Consider the following 7,436-nt stretch of genomic DNA (forward strand, 5'->3'; position numbering starts at 1 on the left):
CGCGCCACGTCACCTCAATCGGACGGCCCGAAATCCAAATGGCTGTGAGGCCCCCTATGGGGGGCATCATATACACCTTTAGATTCAATATGTCATTGCTATAAATTGTATTCATTCAACTGTTAGGTTGATGCCAGGCTCTTGTCCATAACTCAACCCAATTGATCTACAAACAGCCGGATTTAAGTTTATGTTACCAGCTTTGCTGACAATGTATCTGCAGCAACTAATCCTAACAAAACATAGACACCATCAGTTCCAACTACACCCAAGATTTCTCCAATCCAACTCCCCACAGCATGTTTTTATGATTTCAGCTTCTTCCATTTGCCAGCATTTCGCACAGCATGCTCAATTATGAACAGTCAATCAAACACAAACCAACCGAGCTCAACGTCACCAACTGCTGCCGCTCCACTAATAAATGCACCCCAGACCTTTGCATTTGGCTCAAAAGGCATCTTGTTTACAAGATCAAGCGCATCCTTGATCATACCAGCACGGCTGAAAATAGAAACGATGCAAGCGTACTGCTCCATCGACATGGGACTGGTACTAAACACAGCATGCCTAAAGTAATTTTTTTCAACGAGCTTGAGCTACCATTAAACGTATGAGCACGTGCATTAAGCACAGGGGTGAAAAATACAGTATCAGGCCTAGTGCCGGCATGCCGGTACTGACCATATGTTTGAACAGGGCCAAAGCCTCAGTAGCTAGGGTTGCAAGCGGGATCCCGCGAAAGCCCGCATATAAGCATACCAGAAGTCAACCTCATGTTACTGTCAAAAGAAAAATTACAGTGAGTTGACTTACTCCCTTCGACAAAAGTTGTTTTGCGGGTTGCCCGCCTGCATCCTAGTCAGTAACATCTCCATGAACTGCGACAGCCAATATGATAGATGTCCAGGCAGAGGTGCTTCTATTCTAATTCAATTCAAATACTACCTAGTTTGCTTTGCTCCCCAGGTATATCAAGAAATCCAGCTTTCGAGTAGTTATCAATCAGTGCACTCTTAACATTTTTGCTCTCATCATAATTATTTTTTATCACATAACCATGAGCTTGCTTTGCTCCCGGTCTTACATTAGGGTTGAGAACAGCAGTACTGAAGCCACGATGATCGAGAGTGTTAGCTGCATTTGGGAGCATGCCAGCACACATCATCTCATGCAACAACCTGAGAACATCAGATTGTCATCCCTTTTGAACCAATCCAGAACTCAGCGCATTCCAAGTGCTGGTGCCTTCAGCATCTGCTTGCTGGAAAAGATCAATTCCCTCATCGACATGCCCTGTACCAGACTGCATCTTTCTTACGGCATCCTTTCAATCCACTGCCGTGCATACTGCAACCACCCTCATTCAGCGTAAAGCACTACTACTGAATTCCAAGCTTCAACCTCCATATCAAGCCCTCATCAGCAATCCGGAGCACGTACACCATGAAATCAAAGGCATTGAGCTGGTCACAAGCATGAAGCGCGGTACTCACAGCAACACAGTTTGGCTAAACACCATCACCAGCACAAGCCTGCACGAACTCATGGAATAACTCCAGGCACTCCCGGTACCAGCCTCCACGACGATATAAGCGAGTTCAAAGACAGGGCATACCTGTGTGGAATTTCATCAAACACCACACGAGCAGCGCGCATGTCCCCATCGTTGGGTTACAGGCCCGGACTGCGGCGACCGGCGAGGGGCTTGTGGAGCGTAGAGAGTGTGAGAGCATCCCCACTCGTTGGCGCTCCCCACGCCCAAATCCGGCGAAATTTTCGTCCGGATTGGAGGAAGATTTGGCGTGGGGAGTAGTAGTTTCCCAGCCGCGTGCCCAGGCGAAGTCGACGATGCGAATTTAAAAACGGAAACTTGACAAACTACGGCTAAAAACGGGTGAATATAGACTAAATTTAATGATATTTATTACATTACGGGAGGAGTTCATACATAGAGGCCGAATTCGACTATATTTCGAATTCGGCTAGGGGAATTCAAACGCTAATTTTAAAACACGGCGCTCTACATGCCGAAATGGCGGTAGAACACCGTGTAGTCGCCGCCGTCGTCGTCGGAGCCGTCGCCGTTGGCCTTCGGCTGCGCGGCCCGGCTGCTGCTGCCCTGGCCGGCGTCTCCTCACCCCGGGGATGGCTTGTACCGGCCGTCGTCGGAGGACTCGAGGTCGACGACGGGGACAGCGACGCCGGATGGAGGTGTCGCAGGACGGCGGTACCGCGCGACATCGTCGTTCGCGGCTGGAGCGGCGCGGGCGGCGAGCTGGCGTGCGGCGGCCGGGTCCAAGCAGCCGCCGTTGCTGCTCCGCCTCCTCGCGCTCCCGGGCCGCGCCTCGGCCCAGCCCGGTGGCGGCGTCGTCCGCGCGCTTCTCCTCCTCCATGTCGTGCAGCGACCGGGCGATCGCCTCCGCCATCGCGGCGTCCTCCGCGCGCTTCGCCTCTCCTCGGCGAGCTGGCTTGCGGCGGCCTCTTTCTTCGTCTTCTTCCGGCCGCCCGCGGCGCGGAAGGCTGTTCTCGGATGACGAGGGCGCCGCCGCTGCGCCCTCCGGTCGCCGGCGGAGACGCCGGCTCCTTCTTGACGCGCACCGGCGTCGAAGGCGACGTCGCCTCCTCCTCTTCACCGGCGCCAAGGATGACCTTGACGCCGATCCGGAAGACGACGAGCTGGCAGCCATGCGCCGTGGCTGCCAGACGCTTCCCCGACGGCGGCTCGCCGATGCCCTCGATGCCGATAGAGGGGGCATCGTGAGCACCGGGAAGTTGCCGCCCTCGATGTGCGCGAGGACGTTCGCCAACGTCCTTTCCGGCGCGCTCCACCACCGTCGGCGGCCCGCGGCGTTGTTGCGCGCAGGCGGAGGCGGCGGGCCGTCGTAGGCCGCCAGCTCCCGCTCCCACCGCCGGAGGAAGTAGGAGTTCCACCGCGTGTAGTTGTCGGGGTGGTGGCGCGGGTCGGCGCGCTCCTCGTCGGTCATCGTCATCCTCGCTCCTCGATGGCGACGTCGAGGGCATGGCCCGCGGCGGCGGCGGGATTGTAACGCCGCCGCACTTAGCCGCCAGCCCGCCTCCGGGAGGCCTCGTGTCCGGCGGGCAGGGGTACCCCGCCCGGCGGAGGAGGTGCCCCTCCCACGCGTGGAGCGACCGGCGGGGGAAGCCGTTGTTGGCTGCGCCGTCGTCGTCGTAGAACGCCATCTTGGGAGTAGAGGGAGAGTGAAGGGAGAGTGGAGCACGGGGTACGCCTCGCGGTGATCGGACCGGCGTATATAGGCGTGGCTGGCGCGGGGATTAAATGCCGCGCGGATTGCGACGTGTCCGCGGCGAGCTGACCGGCGGCAGCCTTTAGTGCGCGCGGAAGACGATGCGTGCGCGGAAGACGACGACATTAACTCGCCGCGTCGCCGGCGAATGCAGACCGGCGGCAGGCTTTTACAGCGCGCGGAAGACGCATGCGATGAGGACGACGATCGGTTTCTCTCCCCGACAAGTTGGGGCCACCGTACGCGCGGAAGTTTCCTCGCCGTTTCGCGCGCTTTCGTTTCGTCCGGAGTCCCCGAGCGCTCCCCGGGGGCCGGGGATGGCGTGGGATCGCCGGATGGATTTAGGCCCAAATCCGGACGAAAACGAGGAACCGGGGGCGCGACTGGGCCGAATTACGCCGTCCGGATGGAAAAAACGCTCGCCGGGGGCCTGTTCGGGGGGACGAGTGGAGATGCTCTGAGTGGGTTCGTCGGGTATTATGCTGAAGCTAGCAAACAAGCAAAGCGCTGGGGAGGGTTCCGGCGAATGAAGAGAGAGCGCGGTGAGGATGGTGTTCCAGGCTAAGAGTCTGAGCTAGGGGTGGAGAAAAAACTCCACCTTGGTGTCCAATGTGGACCTTGCTACGTAGACATTATAAATAGGGATTTCTATTTTCGTGCCCTCGGTTTCTTAGTTGTGCTCGGTTTTTCCCAGCCCCCTAGTTTTTCCTCAGTTTTCCCAAGCCTTTGTCCGAAACCCGCAGAAAGAGCTCAGACGGAAGGAATCCGTTTATTTGAACGTTCCGTGCTGACGTGTGGGGCCGCGTCGTCTGTGGGGCCGCGTCGTGTGGGGTTGGTAGGAAGGGACCGCGTGGGACAGCACGAGACCGTGTTTGGTTGTACGTGAGAGCTGGGTTTTGTCTCTCTCGGCCCAAATTGGCATTTTTAAGAGCACATTTTCCCCTCTTTCTCTCTCTGTCTTTTTCACCAAATTAGTATCAAATCTAGAGAAGCTTCTATTTCTATCTTTTTTCAATTATTTATGCCTTTTGACCCTCGTTTTTTGTCCAATATGGCAGCAAATCTAGTAGCAAATCTAGAAGCTATTATATGATAAATTCACAACAGCATAATCAGAAAACTAAGTATAATACATAAACTGCATACAGTAGCCAAAAGCAGCCAATAACATTGTTAATGTTCACGACAAACTAAGCTGAAAAAAAATACAAGACGCACGCAATGTATGGCCAACAAGAAGATTATGATACCCCAGGATGAATGAATTTGTTATTCATTCCTCATATATTTCTGCGTCGCTCCATTCGTGCATTATCCCAAGGAAATATTCATTGAACTCCCGCCGTCTGTAGTGTGCGGCCAATACATCCTCCAAACGGTATGGTATGTGTTCATTTCTCAGACCGTAGCTTCCTAATCTATCCACATATTGTGGCCACTCATCCCGGGACTTTGTATCATGAAAGTACTCTCTGATATAACCCAAATCCGCGTAGTAGATGCAGCTAGGTCGAAGTGTCGAGTGCACTCTGGTGTCGACGGAGATACACCGGATATAATGCACGAAGAAGGCATGAATGCCAATGTTGCTGACCGGATGGAGAGAGCGGCTCTGAGTGTCCACACGGTACACCAATGGCATGTTGTGCATCAACACAAGCAGCAGATCACCATCCGACTTCACAAGGTAGAACTTGTCACTTCCAAGTTCTGGAAATGAAATTAGTGTCTCCATCTTGACAGTGCTCGCGCGCTGCTGCAACTGTACATTGGTGCACACTATTCTTCCGGACTCGAAATTGTCCACAGCAACTGTACCATTGAACGGGGTAATGCAACACATACTATGGTTCTCGATCGAAAATCTTCCTTCTCCCCAATCTTCAGATATATCCTTAGTTGGAGTGCTCTCATCGACCCAACCAAGTTCCTCCGGGTAATGTCCGCAAGCGAAGACCATAGTCGGGGAGTTGATTACAGCGACTGAATCCAGAAAAATAAATGGCATCTGCGCCTCAAACATAGTGTTCGATGTCTTTGTGAGTGGGTTCAGAAGCCGTATCTTGTGCGGCGGGTTCTTCTGGGAAAGCACGATGACGCCACGGCAAAAGCCGATGAAGTAGTATCTAAAATATATTGATGAAGATAACATTCAGCACTAAGATTGAAAATAAGAATAGATTAACCCTATAGATATGGAGGAATTTGAACCTTGCACGAACTTCCGATAGATCTATGGTGACGTAGCGGGATGTGCCGAGTTGGAGGAAGGTGAACTCAGCGGCGCGTGGAAGGGCGTGGTCTACCATGATCCATTCGTGCAGGTGCACGTCAGGCTCAGGTAAACCTGAGCACCAATTTCTACAGACATGCCTCATAGCAGAGTAGGTGTCCACGTACTCCTCATTCGCCAGTAAGCATTTGCCGATCTTGTGAAGTGGTCCGTCAGCCGTGAGAGAGGCCCAGTTCACGAAGGCGCCGCGCTTGGATGCACCGCCCTCGGAGGCGACGGGCTCTGCGGCGACGGGCTCGGCGGCGACGGGCTCGGAGGCGAGGGGCTCGGAGGCGACGGGCTCGGAGGCGATGGGCTCGGGGGCGATGGCCGCCGGCGCATTCTTCTTCTCCATCGCCGGCAGGGGAGCGCTCGTACGGCAGTTGGGGTTTTTTGGAGAAGTTGATGGGACGTGAGAGGGGTGGTTTCGTGCGTGAGCGAGAATGAGACGTACTGTGTGCAGAGGGAGGGAGAGAGGGGCTTACGCGTCCTAAATGCGACCCGTGTCCTACGCGTCCACTATTGCACGTATGCACCGCGACATGCGTCAACAATGACATGTCTTCCACTTCTGCACCGCAACACGCGTCCTCGAGTCTAACCCTGGAAATTTAGATATACTCAGGTATACCCTCGAGTCATATACTAGCATTTTTTGTGTGCTCAGTTTTCGCCTTGAGTGTTAATACTGTCTAGTGCAATATACTCAGTTTTACCCTCAAGTGGCTGGTCAACAGAGACTCAACAAATGGGATTAACTAGTTAAATGAGTTATTTAATGTGCAAAAAATTCCAAAAAAGAGTGGCACTTACTCATGGAGTCTTTAGCACAAATTGCCACTTCTCAAATCATAGATAAATCATAGATAAATCAAGTTTTACCACAAATTGCCACTTCTCAAATCACCTAGTAGCTATGAAGGTGCATGGTTTTCCACAATAAGCCCTACCCAAAACAGCTTTTCCCAAAACATACTTTGTCTGAATGAGGCCTGATGGCGTGTAACTCACACGTTCGTTGGGAACCCCAAGAGGAAGGTATGATGCGCACAGCAGCAAGTTTTCCCTCAGAAAGAAACCAAGGTTTATCGAACCAGGAGGAGCCAAGAAGCACGTTGAAGGTTGATGGCGGCGGCGTCTCTGGAAGGTTTTCCGTATCGTGGTTTTTCGCATCAGGGGTTTCGCGACGGAGGCTTTAAGTAGGCGGAAGGGCAGAGTCGGAGGGCTGACGAGGGCCCACACCATAGGGCGGCGCGGGCCCCCGTCTGGCCGCGCGGCCCTATGGTGGCGGCGCCTCGTCGCCCTACTTCGTATCCCTTTCGGTCTTCTGGAAGGTTCGTGGCAAAATAGGACCCTGGGTCTTGATTTCGTCCAATTCCGAGAATATTTCGTTACTAGGATTTCGAAACCAAAAACAGCAGAAAACAACGAATCGGCTCTTCGGCATCTTGTTAATAGGTTAGTTCCGGAAAATGCACGAATATGATATAAAGTGTGCATAAAACATGTAGGTATCATCAATAATATGGCATGGAACATAAGAAATTATCGATACGTCGGAGGCGTATCAAGCATCCCCAAGCTTAGTTCTGCTCGTCCTGAGCAGGTAAAACGATAACAAAGATAATTTCTGAAGTGACATGCCATCATAACCTTGATCATACTATTTGTAAACATATGTAGTGGATGCAGCGATCAAAACAATGGTAATGACATGAGTAAACAAGTGAATCATAAAGCAATGGCTTTTCATGAATAGTACTTCAAGACAAGCATTAATAAGTCTTGCATAAGAGTTAACTCATAAAGCAATAAATCAAAGTAAAGGTATTGAAGCAACACAAAGGAAGATTAAGTTTCAGCGGTTGCTTTCAACTTGTAACATGTATATCTCA

The 7,436-nt window shown here is 52.4% G+C and overlaps 1 pseudogene; it reads right to left on the bottom strand.

Annotated features, from left to right (window-relative positions):
• Nucleotides 1-252: 252 nt before the first annotated feature.
• On the bottom strand, nucleotides 253-1,667 carry LOC124695482 (annotated as a pseudogene).
• Between the last annotated feature and the right edge of the window lie 5,769 nt (nucleotides 1,668-7,436).

Source organism: Lolium rigidum, chromosome 3, assembly GCF_022539505.1.
Source record: "Lolium rigidum isolate FL_2022 chromosome 3, APGP_CSIRO_Lrig_0.1, whole genome shotgun sequence".
Taxonomy (NCBI): domain Eukaryota; kingdom Viridiplantae; phylum Streptophyta; class Magnoliopsida; order Poales; family Poaceae; genus Lolium; species Lolium rigidum.